The sequence below is a fragment of the Oncorhynchus mykiss genome, chromosome 15 (assembly GCF_013265735.2).
Source record: "Oncorhynchus mykiss isolate Arlee chromosome 15, USDA_OmykA_1.1, whole genome shotgun sequence".
Taxonomy (NCBI): Eukaryota; Metazoa; Chordata; class Actinopteri; order Salmoniformes; family Salmonidae; genus Oncorhynchus; species Oncorhynchus mykiss.
The window spans coordinates 57,323,233-57,342,301 of NC_048579.1; the positions used below are offsets into that span (position 1 = coordinate 57,323,233).

At 40.5% G+C, this 19,069-nt stretch overlaps 1 long non-coding RNA gene across 1 annotated transcript; it reads left to right on the forward strand.

Annotated features, from left to right (window-relative positions):
- Positions 1-12,525: 12,525 nt before the first annotated feature.
- LOC118938925 lies at positions 12,526-13,943 on the forward strand. The gene is made up of 3 exons (XR_005036318.1): positions 12,526-13,210; positions 13,341-13,452; positions 13,619-13,943. It is a non-coding gene; the product is annotated as an uncharacterized LOC118938925 (long non-coding RNA).
- Positions 13,944-19,069: the final 5,126 nt, after the last annotated feature.

The window sequence follows — 19,069 nt, forward strand, 5'->3', positions numbered from 1 at the left end:
ATGCAATTGTGTTCGGTGTCCGTAGCTTATTCCTGCCCATACCATAACCCTACCGCCACCATGGGGCACTCTGCTCACAACATTGACATCAGCAAACCACTCGCTCACACAACGCCATACACGCTGTCTGCCATCTTCCCGGAACAGTTGAAGCCGAGATGAATCCGTGAAGAGCACACTTGTCCAGTGTGCCAGTGGCCATCGAAGGTGAGCATTTGCCAACTGAGGTCAGTTATGACACCGAACTGCAGTCAGGTCAAGATCCTGGTAATGGATGACGAGCACGCAGATGAGCTTCCCTGAGACGGTTTCTGACAGTTTGTGCAGAAATTCTTCGGTTGTGCAAACTCACAGTTTCATAAACTGTCCGGGTGGCTGGTCTCAGATGATGCCGCAGGTAAAGAAGCCGGATGTGGTCTGATTACATGTGGTCTGTGAGGCCGGATTGCGTTGGAGGCAGCTTATGGTAGAGAAATGAACATTCAATTATCTGGCAACAGCTCTGGTGGATATTCCTGCAGTCAGTACGCCAACTGCACGATCCCTCAAAACTTTAGGGGTCTGTGGTATTGTGTTGTCTGACAAAACTGGACATTTTAGAGTGGCCGTTTATTGTCCCCAGCACAAGGTGCACCTGAGTAATGATCGTGCTGTTTAATCAGCTTCTTGATATGCCACACCTGTCAAGTGGATGGATTATTTTGGCAAAGGAGAAATACTCTTTAACAAGGATGTAAACAAATGTGTGCACAAAATTTGAGATAAATATACGATTTTTGTGCTTATGGAGCATTTCTGGGATCTTTATTTTAGCTCAAAATACATGGGACCAACACTTTCCATGTTGCGTTTATGTTTTTGTTCAGTATAATATGACCCCACTGTAGAAAGGGGATACTTTCATGGACACGGTGGTGTTATCTGTTTTGCTCTATGACCCTCACATTTGTCTAAATGATCCATGGTATGACCTTCTTAAAATAATTCCATATATCAGTTTAAAACCCCCCTTCCCCAACAGGTTAGACATTTAAGAATTTTAAATGATACTAACAATATATCAAATTATTATGACATATTATGCTACAACATATTTATTACAGATAATTTACTCAATGCACATAAGTGGACTCTCCCTTTCAGGTTGTTTGATTTACCATAAAGGGACATAAACACAGTCTTGGTGGGTCCATGTCAATTAAAGCAGCCCCCCACACCATTCTGATTCAGAGTGGTTGGGATAATTGTGGAAGACACATTTCAGTTGAAGGCATTCAGTTGTACAACTGACTAGGTATCCCCCTTGCCCTTTCCATTTCACTCTTTCTAGAAGGTTCTTTCAGCAAGACAACAGGGAGGAGGCTTGATGATGTTGACTGACACAAGGGTGTGTTCAAAGGAGGAGGAGAGCAAGTCCTCTTTATAAACACTCCAGCTACAGTACTTCTCCACCTGTCTGCTCATCAAAACCAAACAAGCCTCGGAGAGAGAGAGAGGAGGAGCCAAAAAGGTACGCTTGATTTTACTTTTACTAATGGGATATTACAAGCACTTCATCACTGTATAACATCTTATATCATGACTGACATGTTGGTGTCAAAAAGCATTATTTGAAAGTTAGTTCATCTGGATTCACCTCGGCAGTCTATGTCATGGAAAGAGCGGTTGTTCCTAATGTTTTGTACAGTGTACATTTCCATGGTGATTTGAACTCTTGTCTTGGTCATATGCAAACCAAAGAATAGTAAGTTGTAATTTGATGATTGTAGTGTTACATTGTAGTGTTTATGTAAAGTATTTAGTAAACGTTGATCTTAGGTCATGTTGATCCTACATGATCTTAACAATTATTTTATAAGATATTACACCCCTATTGTCTATTGATGCACCAGTGATTCGATTCAGGCAACACAATCAAAAAAATCCACATCAAAATATGTCAGTTTAAGCTAGAGATATCTGTTTATTTGCATGGCCTGCGTCTCAATCCTCCTTCTCCGCCTATGTCACACTTCCGCATCTCGGGTGGAAAGTGGCAGAGCTACACCCCTGTTTGTCAGTCCAGGAGACATCCTGAAAATCGGTCTTCTCATGAAAAATGTCTGTAGCATCCGAATGGTTTGCCCTACAACCAATTGGACCACTCTATAGAAAGGGGAGACTCTCATGAACACAATGTTATTTTGCTCTATGACCCCCATATTGATTGTGGCTTGTAGAATGTTGTCCCCACTCCTCTTCAATGGCTGTGCGTAGTTGCTGGATATTGTCGGGAACTGGAACACACTGTCGTACACATCAATCCAGAGCATCCCAAACATCTCAATGGGTGACATGTCCGGTGAGTATGCAGGCGATGGAAGAACTGGGATATTTTCAGCTTCCAGGAATTGTGTACAGATGGTGGCTGATGCGACATGGGGCCATGCATAAGGTGATGGAACATAAGGTGATGGAACATAAGGTGATGGCGGCAGATGAATGGCACGACAATGGGCCTCAGGATCTCGTCAAATTGCCATATATAAAAAGCATTATTTTAAAGTTATGTAGTAAATATGCTTAGTTTGGATCACAGTGGCTCTCATAATGGGATATTTATCAAGCACAAAATAAGTCAGAAAATGTGTTTTGTTGCTGCATATGTAAACTGAAACAGCCAACTAGCAATAATTTTATCAAATCACTAATCACTTGATCAATGACATAGAGAACTGTTAGTTTCTATTCTATGCGGGTCAAGTAAAAAAAAGGAAATCTGCTTGCAAAATATATTGTTTTACTTAAATATTCAACAGAGCATTCATTTCTGATCCTTAGCCAGATTGGGTGGAGTTGATCTCAGGGATCAGGGATCAGGGATCAGTCCTTAGTCCGAAATAACTTTTGGTTCACATGGTCTGCAGCTAACCCCACTACAATGACACACAATATTATGTATCACTGACATTAATATCTTTATGCGTTTGAGTTTGAGTTTAAGTTTATTTGATTTTTTACAGGGACAGGGCACATTAATCAACGTTTCAGTAAAAGTGCCGGTTTTAGCCAATCGGCTAATTTTCAACCGCAGTCTCTGGGCAGGTTATTAAAAACAATTACAATAATAGACAATAGCAACATAGGACAAGCAATACATAGCATACAGACATAGCAACATAGAACAAAAAGCAGCAAAACAAAATTAATAAAAGCAACAAAGTGTTTCCACACCTCACAAGCTACAGACAACATGGAAACGGCAACACACAGCTAGGGACCATGTTCACAAATCTGATTGACCTTTAGCCATGTCTTCAAGCATTTTGTGAAAGTGTGATATGTGGTGCAGTTATGTGTGTCTGATGGCAGTGTATTCCAGACATGGGAAGCGCTCACAGAGAAAACGGATTTACTAAAGGTGCTTTTCCTTAAGGGAACTATACAGTCACCTCTCATGGCAGACCTTGTGGATCTGCTGCCATATGTTTGGGTTTTCTGTTTAACAAAAATATTGAGTGGAGGGGGAGCCAGGCCATTTAGGATATTGAATACAAGACATTCGTCGCTGTATTGCACAATATTTTCCCAACTCAGGAGCTCATGCTTTCTGAGGATGTAACAGTGATGATGGCTATTGGGCTTCCTATCAAGCACTTTGAGAGCCTGTTTGTAGACAGATTGAATAGGTCTTAATGTTGTACAGCAAGCTTGGGCCCAACTAGTCAAGCAGTATGTTAAGTGGGGGAGTATCGTAGATTTGAAATACAGTTTTGCTACCTCTGTAGTCAAAAATTTTGTATAAATCTGAAATTAGCTAGGTTGAATTTGGTTATTTGAATTACCTTTTTCACATGCTTTTTAAAAGAGACGTTGGAATCAAGTATGATGCCAAGGTACTTAAAATCAGATACCACCTGGAGCTTCTCCCCTGACACATAGACATCTGGCTCAGTAGCATCTGTTGCCCTCTTTGTAAAGAACATGCAAACAGTTTTTTTCACATTGAGATGCAAACACGAGTCACTGAGCCACTTTGTAACCTGGACCATTACAGTAGTGAGTTCTTGTGCAGCTTGTTGTTTGCTCTTTGCATGCACATATATCACTGTATCATCTGCATACATTTGAACTTCAGACCCAGTACAGACAGAAGGCAGATAATTAATGTACAGGCTGAACAGGAGGGGCCCCAGTATTGACCCTTGGGGCACGCCCACATCATAGCTAAGAGTGGGCGACAGCTCATTGCTCACTCTGACACACTGAGTTCTGCCTTTAAGGTATGATTTCATCCATCTCAAGGCGTCAGGGGAAAAGTTGAACTTAGACAATTTTGTGATGAGAATCTCATGGTTAACAGTATCAAAAGCCTCCCTTACGTCCAGAAACACAGCCCCAACAACGCCCCCTTTGTCCATCTTGGACTTCACATTTTCCAGAAGAAAGCAGTTGGCCGTTTCTGTGGAGTTTTCCGCTCTGAAGCCAAACTGCATGGAGTGTAATGTGAAGGGGCTGTTGTTGAGGTGGGCAATCAGTTGTTCTACTATACACTTTTCAACAACCTTTGACACCACAGGTAGTATACGAATGGGCCTGTAGTCACTCATGTCAGCAGAGTCGCCTGATTTAAAGATGTCCGTTATTATGGCCGACATCCATACCCTTGGAAACACCCCGAGACCAATAGATGTGTTGGTGACCTTAGTAATGGGGCCAATGAGTGACTCTTTGTAGTTTTTAAGAAAGGTAGAGTCCAGCCCAAACACATCTTTGGCTTTAGAGTTCTTTAGTGAGCTAATCACCTTGTTCACCTTTGACTCAGAAACCTCCCTTATGATGAAGACAGGTTGAGTGTCATTCACTAGCACTGAGCCCAAGAAACAAGTGGAGGGGTTCTGTGTCAGTACCCTGACAGAGTCAATAAAGTAGGAATTGAAGGTTATTGCTATTTCGACTGCATCCTGTGTTAGATTGTTTTTCACCATGATTTCTAGTCTTTTTGCAGTGTTACTATGGTCTTTCCCCATTAACTTTTTTAGATTCTCCCAGATCAGATTAGAATTTCCCTTGGCTTTACCAATTATGTTAATAAAAACATTTTCCTTGGCCTGTCTGATTTCATTCATCACCTTATTTCTTATTACGTCTGTCATGCTCTAATTTGGATCTTAAGGCTATTTTTAGAGCATAATCTCGTTCTTTCATCAATTTCCAGATTTCTCCATTTGGCCAGGTTTGGATTAGATTTTCTTTAGGAAACCATTTATTGTAGTCTGGATTGTGGATAGAAAAACCTGACTATCAGCTTCCACGTCTGTATAGGACAAGAGATCATTCCAGTTAATTCCCTTAATTACGTTTTCAAAATTCACTCTTAGGTATTCTTAGTTCATCCGGCTTTCTAACAGTAGAGAGGTTAAACCTGCTCTTAGACAGCTTTCTGGCTATAAGTGTCAGATTATGATCAGATAACCCAGTAACCATACTGAATTATTTAGTCACTCTCTCTGGTTTATTACTGAACACCAAATCAATCTGTGTTTTAGAGCAACAAGTCACCCTGGTTGGCCCTTTAACTAGCGGTGTAAGGTCAAAGGTATTAGTGTCCGTTTGAGGGTTTTCCTACAAAACTTGTCTTCATAATTAATGGTAAAATCTCCTCTTTCCCAAAGTCACATTCCCTAAGCATGTTACTAAACTGATCAAAAAACACACTTTTGGTGGAAGGTGGCCTATACATTCCAACAAGGGTAAAAGACATTTGGGGAGACAGTGTAACGTTCAGGCCAATACATTCCAGTTCATTATCACATGACCACTCAATTTATTTACATCGGATATGTTCTTTAATGTAAATAATCACACCTCCTCCTCTTCCTTCAATCCTGTCTCTCCTGAAAACATTGTAGCCAGGCACAATCACAGCAGCATATAGAGAGGTTTTATGGAGCCACGTCTCTGAGAGGCAGAGGAAGTCAAGGTTGGAGTCTGTGAGTCGATGTTGAATTTGATCACTTTTTGAAATGACACTACAAATGTTCAAGTGCCCCCCTAGTAGTCCCTTGGGCTTAGCTCATGGGTCCCAGATGACTCGAGAGTGATTGACACATTGAAAAAAGTTACATTTTCTGTGTTTTCTGACTGCTAGGTTTAGGCCGTTTTTGTTTAGTTTTGATTAGGGCCAGTTTCGGTAGCGCAATTAACAATCCCTCCCGCCTGCACTGGATGCGGGGAACTAATTAAAGCAGCTTGCGTACCAAAAGCAGAGTCAGGGATCGCATATAGCGACTTGGGTATGTTTGAAGAGTCCAAATCTATCCTGGAGCCGGGTGAGTTGAGAGAAACCATGGGACCATAGCACTCACCCACTTCCACAGCGGCGACAATCAGTGGACGAGGCCATCCACCGCTTTCCACTCCGGTGCGTATCGATGGCTCGGGGATGTTGGGCCCAGGATTGAGTTGCACATCCCCGGAGAGCAGGAGGGTAGTGAACAGGTAGTTTAACAGTTTCCGATAAATGTTGGACTTGTGTTTGTTACGCCTAAGCGGTTCAGTGGAATAGGGAGCGAGATAGACTTGGCCATTATTCAGAACATTATGGTACGCTGTGTACTGTCCTCTCCCGTGGAACGGTGAACCAATGTGTTTGGTGTTGATATTCTCCGGCAGTAGATTTGTGTCATGCCAGCAAGGACGCACTGAGATTATCAGTAGAGTACTGGAGATAAAACACATAATTGCGCTTTAACTCTTTGCATGAGTTACTTAGCTGGGGTCGGCGTACACCTGATGGTTTAGATAAAATTACAGCATTCGAATGAGAAGCGGCACCTGCCGCACCACCCTGTCTTCCGTCCACCATCTTTAATAATGCCTCATTAGAAATATTTGTTCCAGAGGATGCCGAGGAAGAATTTGAGCAAAAAAAATTCCTGTTAAAGGTGACAGGCACTTGTCAAGTTAGTGCTGAAATCACTAAAAGCATTCAAAACAACATATGAATATTTAAAAGCATCACAACACAACAAACTGTTAAAAGAAATTTGGAGGACAAAAGGGGGAGGAGAAAGGTTGAATCAAGTCACTTCAGTCACTCGTTCATTGTCAAATGAGCCAGAGTATCATACTCTATTTGCCTAGTTAAATCCACTGGCTATATCCATGGCACCCAGAACCAAATCAGCTACTCAATGTTAAGGCTGTCACGAGATAATATTTTTTTTCCCTGGGATTTCCAATTGGTAGATATAGTCTTGTCTCATCGCTGCAACTCCCGTACAGACTCAGGAGAGATCCGAAACACAACCCCGCCAAGCCACGCTGCTTCTTGACACACTGCTCGCTTAACCTGGAAGCCAGCTGCACCAATGTGTCATAGAAAACCCCGTTCACCTGGCGATCGTGTCAGCGTGCATGCGCCTGGCCCGCCATAGGAGTCGCTAGAGCGGGATGGGACAAGGATGTCCCGTCCGGTGTGGTGGTTAATTTCTGTGTTACCAAATGAGGAGAGAGACAAACTTCACACACCAGTCAGAGTTAAACTTAAACTACATCTTTAATAATAAGTGCTTTGCAATAGCAATGACTTTCAATGATGCGCCATTTCTAATGAACCACTGAAAGTGACAACACAAAAGTACAAGGATCTTTAATAGCCAAGATACACCCCTCTCAACCTACATGACGAACAAGAGATACATAGAATGGTCACAAGGTTAAGATTTGTATGAAAGGTATCTATAACACATAGCAGACAGCAACTGCTATGTCAACTGCTATGTCAACAGTTTTCATTGTATAGACCAGTGTCTGATCCTCCTACTCCAAACTGGAACCGTCTCAACCAGGTACGGTATAGCACAAAAACATTACCTCATGTTATCTGGAATGCTCTTTAGGTTTTATCACCCAAAGACATCGTAAATCTCCTCTGTCAGTGTTATCTCATAGAGGCCCTCCTCAGTAAAACACACACACAATAGTTAACAGAATACTATATTCTGTCGAGTAAAACAACCATTATACTACAATACAAGTATTATAACATAATCTTGCAATTTCCACGACACCGGACAAACCCTCCCCTAACCCAAACGCGCATGGGCCGCCTCATGTGTCTCCCGGTCACGGCTGGCTGCAACACAGCCTGGGATCGAACCAGGATCTGTAATGACACAGCTAGTGCCACTCGGGTGGCCCTAGACTTCTTTTCCATAACAGTTTGCATTCAAGATCTCTTTTCTCAATCATAAAATCCTAATATCATCTTGTTACTTATACATATTTATAAAATATTTTCTAAAACAGACAAACACCTTGAGGACCCTTCTGCATCTTTTCAGTGGCTATGTGGCTCCCAACAGTGTTGGCAGTGTTTCTGGGTAAGAATTGTATTCCCTTTTCCCCAAACATCTTTAAACTAAAAACAGCCCATCAATAGTTACCTTTTTTGCTCTACTGTGACACATGTTCATGTTTTTCGATCTCACTATCCATGTACAAGTTATACATGTGTAACAGACACAACATACACATTATGTTTTGTGATCATTCTTTTTACAGGATGAGAATGTTTAGACTGTGTTCTTTGCCCAGGTGCAGCCCCTGACCTCTTCTTCAGTCAGCAGTCCTTGGATGAGTCCTTCAGTGACACAAGAGCATTTGAAATATGTGAGTGTACATGCTTATATGCTATGTAACACTTATCCTTCATGGTTAAGTGTAAATCAATCTAAAATTGTAATATTTAGCATGGACAAGAACATTTCTGTCACTTTTGTGGTAGTTTATCTTTTTAATAATTGACTTGTAATCTAATTGAAAACCACATTTGCCCCTATCCAACAGCTTACTGCTCACAGGGAATCAAGGTTGACAAAGACTTTAGTGGGAAAGACCTTCTGATGGTGTATGAACGGGATTGCCATTATTGCCAGCTTGCCTGCACTCAGAACCCTCAGTGTTCCTGCTTCAGCTACGTGGTTAAAGAGTATAATCTATTTGCGTGTTTGGGTTGCCTGTTTGGGTGGTGGTCGCACCACTTGTTTTGGTCAATAGTTGAATGATGGGGCTAGAGAAATATCACTGCTCTCAAATGCAGAGCTATGGATTCAAGGACTGACAATGAATGAGATCAAAATTATGACCAGTATTTGTTTACAATGACATTGATTACATTTATTTTAATGTTAAACAGAAATGACATAGGAAGTACATCCGTATTGTCTTTTACTTTCAAAACAGATTCTACTGCTTTCAAAAGTATTCCTTTGGTCAACCAACTATGACAATCTCTCCAGGAGTCACATCTGGTTACACTAGGAAGGACTGCAGTGAAGGTATGGAACAATATAACAAACTGTACACATATTACTTACAATTTTTAAACATGTTTTCAGTGTTCACAGTGTCAAGGAGTTGTAAATGAGCTCTAAATTGAGATGGAGTGATCTAGCTCAACAACATTACTATGAAATTAGGTTTATTGAGCTTCAAATAACTTCAGTTCCCTTATAAATCCAAAGTAGCTTTATATTAACCATTGATCTTAGGTCGTGGGTGGATCCACCCAAAACGAAAGCCTTTTTACTTACTCCTCCTTTGGAGGAAGGATTGTTGAAATAAACAGTATTTGACATTTGTACCTTAAAGCATAATTGAGAAATATCTTACTGTAGTTTGAACATTTATGACATTTTGGCCTTACACTGACTTCCTTTAAGACTCCAAGTGGAATTATGTTTATCGCCATTTTTTCAAATTAATATAAAATGAATAGCTGAAATGTCTTGAGTCAATAAGTATTCAAACACTTTGTTATGGCAAGCCTGAATAAGTTCAGGAGCAAAATGTCCTTAACAAGTCACATAATAAGTTACATGGACTCACTCTTTGTGCAATAATAGTGTTTAACATGATTTTTGAATCCCATAACGCTAAAAGTAGCAGAGATCCCAGTCTGGAACTTTGATATGGACGTAGAGTATATTATGAGTTGCACCCCATTTTGCCCTCAGAACAGCCTCAATTCGTCCGTACAATTCGTTGGGGAATCTACAAGGTGTCGAAAGCGTTCCACAGGGATGCTGGCCCATGTTAACTCCAATGCTTCCCGTAGTTGTGTCAGGTTGGCTGGATGTCCTTTGGGTGATAAACATTGTTGATACACATGGAAACTGTTGAGCTTGAAAAACCCAGCAGCTTTGCTGTTCTTGACATACTCAAACAGGTGTGCCTGGCAACTACAACCATACCCTGTTCAAAGGCACTTCAATATTTTGTTTTGCCCATTCACCCTCTAAATGGCACACATAAACAATCCATGTTGCAATTGTCTCAAGGCTTTAACATCCTTCTTTAACTTGTCACCTCTCCTTCATCTACACTGATTGAAGGGGATTATAGCTTTCACCTGAATTCACCTGGTCCTTCTATGTCATGGAAAGAGCATTTTTTGTACATTAAGATTATGCTCCCGAGTGGTGCAGCGGTCTAAGGTACTGCATCACAGTGCTAGAGGTGTCACTACAGACACCCTGGTTTGAATCCAGGCTGTATCAAGTGATTGGGAGTCCCATAGCGCGGCGCACAATTGAACCAGCGTCGTCTGGCTTTGGCCGGTGTAGGCAGTCATTGTAAATAAAAATTTGTCCTGATTTGCCTAGTTAAATGAATAAAAAATAAATGGCAACAAATCCTTCCTCTAAAGGACCATTCTATGGATTATATTTAGTGATAATCCCCAAAAGTTCTGAACTTTTTTGGTTCAAGTTTGATTAGGAATCACTCCTGTGCTTTGTCTGTCCACACAGGCCCAGCAGTAGAGATACCAGTGTTTACTCTGGTTAGTGAGGGGAGGAGCATGGCCGAAGCCCAGCAGTTCTGCAGGAATTACTACGAGGAACTGGCCACCATCTTCAATGCTGAGGACCAGGTAGCAGCTCTGACAGCAGTGTCGTCAGCACAGAGTCTCACTGACGCTGTCTGGGTCCACTCCCAATACCATGCCTTTTGGCCCAAACTGAACTATTTGAATACACCAAATGCAAAGTGTGTTATTCATGGACAAAGTGCAAAAGTATGGGTTTTGAGAGATTGCACAAGTTCATGGCACTTTGTGTGCCAGAAAAGTAAGTTGATTTTGCATCCATTCTCTCCCTTGTCTGATATTTGTAAACTACTACTCCAAAGTAATGTAAACACTTTACTTGAAGGGGGTTATTCATTCTTAACACCTTGGTACAGTACAAAGTACATTTCAAATAATGTCACCTTTATGAGTTACAGTATCCTTTGACAACTGTCTATGTACATTTATTTAACATCAATGTCCATGTCTTTCAGGACATTTTTAGGACAATTGTGTATTTTCTGTCCTTAGGCACACCATCAAACATTTCCTCAGAGCTTAAATATTACATGGGTCAAGGTTCATTGACGTGGGAGGGGGCACAGACGGCTTGCCGAGACAATGGAGATGACTTAGCGAGCATCCTCACCCAAGAGGATTACACAGCATTCCAAAGCATAACAGAAACACAGCAGGTTGATATGTGGATTGGACTCTACTGGAAGACTTCTACCAGAATGTGGCAGTGGTCCAATGGGGACCCCTTCCCATACTGTGTGTCTGAGCCTCAACTGGGTGCTAGTAACTGCTGCTCCCTGACCCGTCAGGGCCATGGACAGACTGAACACGCCTCCCTGGACAAGATAGACTGCTCTCTGAAGAGACCATTCCTTTGCACTGGAAGTAAGACTGACATCTTTTATTGAACAGATAGAGAGAGGAAAATACAGGCAGAGGTTGAGTCAAAGGGCACTAGACTAGATTCAAACCTATTCTGACACCATAAACATGTGTTCCAGAGGCTGTGGCATTACCACTAGACCAGACAAGCCACAAGACTGCTATCTTATTGGGGTTATTGGGGGATGTAATACAGGGACAGGGATGGCATTTTACCCCCAACAGGGTCCCACTACAGCAAACACTGTCACATGTCGGACACAGAGAGGCTACATGTAGCCTACTCCGACCACATTTCTCTCCCCATCTTTCAGATATATATGTGGTCATGTGGTTTCTATTTTGAGATAATAGTTCCATTCTGGTAAATATAGAACACCGAGGCTTGATAATAAACAGTTCCAAAGAAATGTAGAACCTTTAAAACTTCTTAGGGCTAGGGTCTTGTTTCCTGAATTTCCGTCTGACTGACGTGCCCAAAGTAAACTGCCTGTTACTGTCACGCCCTGACCTTAGTATTCTTTGTTGTCTTTATTATTTTGGTTAGGTCAGGATGTGACATGGGTGATATGTGTGTTTTTGTCTTATTCTAGGGTGTTTGTACTGTCTAGGGGTTTTTGTAGATTTATGGGGTTGTTTTCATCTAGGTGTTTATGTTTGTCTATAGTTGCCTAGATTGGTTCTCAATTAGAGGCAGGTGTTGGGAACCATATTTAGGCAGCCATCTGCTTTGGGTATTTGGTGGGTTATTGTCTATGTTATACGTTAGCACATTGTTTATATAGCGGTCGTCTTATTCGTTTTGTTGTTTTTGTTTAAGGGTTCTTCGTGTTCTTCATTAAATAAAGAAGAATGTATTCTAACCACGCATTCTACGTATTCTAACCACGAATGTATTCTAACCTTTGGTCTACTCCATACGACGATCGTGACAGTTACTCAGGCCCAGAAGCCAGGATATGCATATAATTGGTAGCATTGGATAGAAAACTGTTAAAGTGTCTTAGACTATAACAGAAATGATATGTCAGGCGAAAATCCGAAGCAAATCCGACCAGAATATTATTTATTTTTTTAGCTCCCATGCTCTTGTTATGCAAACCTATTGTTTCTATGTAACTCTGTCACCCAGACTGCAATTCCTATGATTTCCACTAGACGTCAACAGTCTTTATTCAAGGTTTCAGGCTTCTTTTTTGAAAAACAAACAAGTATTTTGAGTTTTCGTTAGGGGATCACCTGAAGCAAATCAGTCTTTCGGCGTGCGAGGGAGAGGGTAGATTTTCCTTTCCTGCGGGAAGAAAAGTTATATTTATTGTAAATAAGCTGAATCTCATTTGAGTGGCTGTCTCATCTTATCATTCCTATGTCCTTCTAGAAAAGAGAATCAAGCAGACCATTGTAAGGATGTCTCTGAAATCTAACTCAGGAGCTGACCTCAATGACCCAGTGGTAAAGGAACAGATGTTGGAGCAGGTACAGTAGTCCGACATCTCCCACATCAGAAATCAATGTTATCCTCACTCATTTCACTCTTCTCATGACATCTCATAGTATTACATTTAGGATGCTCAAATGTTTCATCTAGTTTGATCATATCTCATAGATCAGAAAGGAGTTGGCTAAGAACGGGAACTTCATCCAAGGCTTAAGCTGGAGAGAACTGCCCAATGGGGATGTTTTTCGCAAAACAGTTGAACTTGGAAGCCCTGAAGAAGGTAAGCACTTATGTGTTACAATTATAAAAGTGCCTACTTATGTTTAGTCAGTTCAGAGTTTCTTGTACAGTGTGTTAGGTTTTGCATCCGATTGACAACATCGAAGTAAGGTGTTCATGAACTAATTCCAGTGAGAGTCTTTGTACTGTTGTGTTTGTTTTCTTAGGTCAGTGTGGGTCTGGATGAAGAGGACCAGCCATGATGATGCAACAGGAGAGGGATGGAAGGTCCAAGAAAACCACATTATTATATACCTTAAAACACATAATACAATATTATTTTAGTTAATGTTATTCAAGTTATGAAATATATGAAGTACATTTATATTAGGATAGATTTAGACTTTACAATGTTTTACTAATATAACATCGAATTATAATCTAAGATTTTTGTTGGTGTATGAATGTATAATTAATTCTTCATGAGGAAAATAATGTTACACACTCACTTATGGATGTAACTGTCGACATTCTTAAATAAAATATGTTTGATTAGTGACAACAGTATTACCATTATTTTCAGCATCCAGCAAGAATGGTGAGATGGGGGCAGTAATCACATCAATGTAGAATTGTGCCCACATGCAAGTGGCAACCTTTAGGGAACTGTAAATAGAGACAGACACACAGACACTCGAGGATGTGACAGTATGACAGTATCCATGTCATGAACCTAATCAAGTTTTGTATATCATTAGTTTCCCCTGGTGTCATGGTTTGTTGACTGTGTCAACTATTACGGTCATAAACACAGACTCATGGATAGCAGGGGAGAGGTGTGGGGTTCTTGCCCTTATTCGTGTATTTGATGGCTGTTATACATGAATCACCTTGATAAACCAAGTCAACATGTAGGCCTAGTTATTTAGCAAAGGGTTTTATCCAAATCGACATAGTGTCACGTTCGTTATATGGAGGAGACCAAGGCGCAGCGTGATGTGAATACATACTTATTTAATGAAGAAAACACTAAACTTACAAAAACAACAAAACGACCGTGACGCTATAATATAATAGTGCAGACACAGGCAACTAACCATAGACAATAACCCACAGAGAACCTAAGGAATATGGCTGCCTAAATATGGTTCCCAATCAGAGACAACGATAAACAGCTGCCTCTAATTCAGAACCAATCTAGGCAACCATAGACATACAGTACATAACACCTAGACTAGTAAACACCCCCATAAACATACAAAACCCCTAGACAAGACAAAAACACATAAATCACCCTTGTCACATCCTGACCTAACCAAAATAATAAAGAAAACAAAGAATACTAAGGTCAGGGCGTGACACATAGAGACCAGGAAGTAAAACCACATCCTAACGACACTAAACTCCAACCAAATAAGCTATCAGTATGGACTACAACATGTCCAATATCAGAAACTATGGGCTCTTGTACATACAGAATTACATTGTACTTTGTTAACACCATTTGGGATTAGGCTGCCATAGCTCTGCAGGTACCACATATACTTTGTTTAATTTGTATCGGGCTGTATAAAGGTGACCTGATTTGCCTGGCACTGGGAGAACTCACTGACACAGGTTACAATGATATATTTGGTGTTTTCTATGTTTCTTTAACCACATATCTTCACGTCTCGTCAATCAGACGTCAGTGGATATATTACTGAACCAGCCTCTTTAGTGAAGCCCATGTCCAGTGGAAATAATAATTAATTGATTCCTATTTACCAAATGTACTACAAATTATTGTCACAAATGTGAACTTGATACACTAACAGAAATGTACATGTGATCAAGTAACATAGATGTACTGTATGTCTAACACTGTTTAAAGTTCAATGTAATAACAGAGAAAATACATTGGGTCTTTTGGTCGGTGTTGTTGATGTGGAGGGAGGGGTTGGAGCTGAAGTTTTGGCATCTCCTGGGTGTGTTCACCTGGTCAGCAGAGAGGGAGGAGAGAAACTCTAGAAACTCCTCTCTCTCTTTCCCCTGTCTCGGCATCTCACAACCAAACTATGGGGAGGGAAGAGGACAGCTAACTGGGTAGGTGTGCCATCATTTTAAGCTGCACTATAAAAAAAAAACATTCTGATATATTGAAACAATTTGATTTTCTTTGAAGAAATGTTTAGCACCTTCTGTAAGTTTCTGTTTGAAATGATTTGAATGGTGCTATTTGCTTAGTACTCTGTGTATTTTCATGAAGTTGAGACGGACTACACTCTTAAAGTGGCGGACAAGCCATCTGGCCATCATTTGCCTGGAATGCTTTGGGCTGGTCCACTTTTAGCCAAGTAGGCCTGTCTAACTAGTTATTTTATTTGTGGAAAATTATCATTATCTGGCTAATAATGGGGGCCTCAAGGTAAAAAAAAATGTGCCAGTGTTTTAGAAATGCCCATGGACGAATACTGGTCCCAATCCGCCCCTGCACTCTTAGAAAAAAAGGGTTCCAAAAGGGTTCTGCAGCTGTCCTCATAGGAGAACCTTTTGAATAACCGTTTTTGATCATATAATAATATTTTCCTCTGTGAAATGGTTCCACATGGAACCCTAAAGGCTTATTCAAAGGGTTCTCCTATGGGAACAGCCAAAGAACCCTTTAAGGTTCTAGATAGCAACATTTTTCTAGGTGTAGAAGTAAAATCTAATGTCTGATAACAGTGTGAGTTAAAAAAATAGACAGTGAATGTCAGTAGATTTACTGATAGTAAATGTAGTACATTTGTGAAAATCGGTAGATTTAGAGAGACTTGAGACATGCTTTTTACATCACATCTACCTCAAATTAGACTGTATATTTTTTACTTCTTTCAAAGTGCATGTTTGGTTAATGAAAGTTTATTCCGTGTAGTTGTTCCATAGAGTAACTGCAATGCTACTTTGGTAGTCAAATCAACTTATCATAACTTGGTCATTTTGTTTAACTGGAAAGGCACAGCATTTCCTGTTAACAATCAGAAGGAAATTGTGCACATGAGTTCAGACTTCAAAACAAACTTAGACACAGACAATTCTTTCTTAGACATGTTATTCTACATGGAATCTTTAAAAAAGGTTTGGATTGATAAATGATTGTGTTTTAACTTTATTTCACAACAGCAATGCAGCAGTTGCAATATAAGGGTTGGGAGCATTAAACCATAATCTCTTCACAGTGGCCACAATACAGCCAGTACTTCTACTCCTGCTACTGGGTAAGAGATCAGATGGGATGAATATTCCTCTCTTGGTATTACAACCAACCCGGTATGACTTATCTAGTTGACCATGCATTCAAAGTAGTTGGGTAGTGGTTCAGAACCTTTCAACATCTATTTATGTACAATGAACTTCAGTTCAACCAAAATTTAAGATGACATCTACAGAACTCTTTCCTTGAGTGGACACATTAATATTTGAGTACAGTGATTATGAAGTTGAAATGCTAGTCCTAAAGTTGATGTGAGCATCACAATCTAAACAGAGAAAGAGATTGACCATCCCAAAAATAACTTATTTCTGATGTGATATTTATCCCCACAGCAGCCATGTCCTCACCAGTGTTTGGGACTGAGAAATCAGTACTGGAGGGAACCTCTGTGACCCTTATCTGCAGATGCCTTGGGGATATAAAGCTTGAGACATGCTAGGGAGGAACTTGTGGAACTTTTCAGTGTAATGATCCCATAAGGGAAGATCAATCCAAATAAAAAATGAACGCTGAAGTTGGAACAATGAAACTCACCACTTTAAAACTACAGCCGACAGACCGTGGGAGCTACTGCTGCAGAGTCTATGTCCCTGGATGGTTCAATGATCTTAAACAATCCTACAGCTTGAGGGTAGTTAAAGGTAAGTGTTGCTCACTTCATACTATAGGTTAACAATGGGTTTTGCTCAGTGCAGATGTTACCTTACAGTAGGAAGGAACGTGAAGGTTTAACATCTTCTTCTCCATGTATAAATTGTTGTATTTCTGCATTATTATTGTGTATCATTGTGTTCTCTCATTAAGTCTGTACTGCTGTTAGTGTCTTTTAGCTGCCTAGTTGTGCTTTATCCTGTGCCCTTTCTGATGGTCTGTGTGGTGAAATCCAGTATGTCTTGGTTACAGGTTGTGAGAGGGACCTACGGTACAATGTCAATATTCTGGGAAACGATATTGCGACTGCACCAAAAATGACACGTGTCAGTTGTTCACATTTGTTGGGGAAAAGGTAGAAAAAAATAGACAGGTACATGCTCATGAAGCTTATTTTTTATGCTTGGGCAAACGAAGGCAGCAATATAAGTTTTAGATCTGCACCATTCTGATAACTACTATGAGATTCTTTGTGATATTTAACAAGTGTTTCTTAAAGGCCTCGAATGGTGATACACCTGAAATTACAATACTGCACCTCCAACATGCAACCTCAGGGTACTCTCTGAGACACTGCAGTGGTAAAGGCGAGTACATTCAGTTAATATATATTTGAGTTGTCATTTATTTTGTCAATTGAATATCTAGTCAATATCTAATAATTACAGAGGTAGACTTTACTAATAGGCCCTCTTAAACAGGATAACATGGATATCTACCTCTGTCATGTTGTGTTTCTGTTTATTCCATCATCTCTGTCAAAGGTGTAACTCATTGAATGTCATCAATCAAGCATCAGAGCTCTTTAAAGAGGGCCTTTGCAGACCAATTTCCTGTGAACTCTATATTCTGTAGTCTATTATAGAGTACTATACAGTACTATCACTACTATGTATTTGTAAGGTTCCTTGTGTTCTTTTTCTTTGTGTTCCTGAACGTAGCCCTGTTTCTTTGTGTTCTGGAACGTAGCCTGTCTTTCATTTTTGTTAATTGATTTCGCCTGTGTTCGTTTCTCAACTGGTCTCATCAGCTCCCTATTTAGTTCAGTTCTTTCTGTTTGTATGGTTGTGAGGTATTGTTTGTTTTTGACTGCCTACCTGTGTTTGACCATTGCCTGCCTGTGACCACGATTCCTACCTTCTGCGAAGGCTTTATAAACATCTGCCGCGCTCTGCGAGTGAATCTAAACCTTTTTCTCCATGAGTGTTCATTACAGTATTCACTATTAGTCATTGATGCGCAGTACACGTCCATATTCATGAGATAAATTAGTTGGAGTTTTGAATGAGTTTGCAAATGTATGAATTTGCCTCTGTCACATGCTCTATGTTACTCTACTATCAAACAATATGTGTTTCCTATATTTTAGAATAGAAACAGCGGAAGCCAAAGATGGTAATGTTTGCCACTCAACACAACAAGCAGTCTGATAAGCATTTTCCTCTGTATTTCAAATAGTCACCTACTCAGCCAAAAAGTACAGCCTTGTCCTTGAGGAGAAAAACTGGACCGAAGCACAAGAGTACTGCAGACAACACTACACAAACCTGTCCATCATACACACAGAAGAGGATTGGGAGGCAATTCAACCCTCTGAGTATTTTCAGTGGTGATGTGTGGATTGGGCTCCATAGGTCTGGTTCAACTGAAAAGTGGAAGTGGTCTGATGGAGAGGACTTCATGTTCTTTAACTGGGAAAATGGTTTTGGTGTCCACGCCGTGGGTCATGACTCTGTCTTGTCTATTTCATCTCACTGGAAACCAGTGGTGTGTGCAGCTCCAAGGTCCTGTG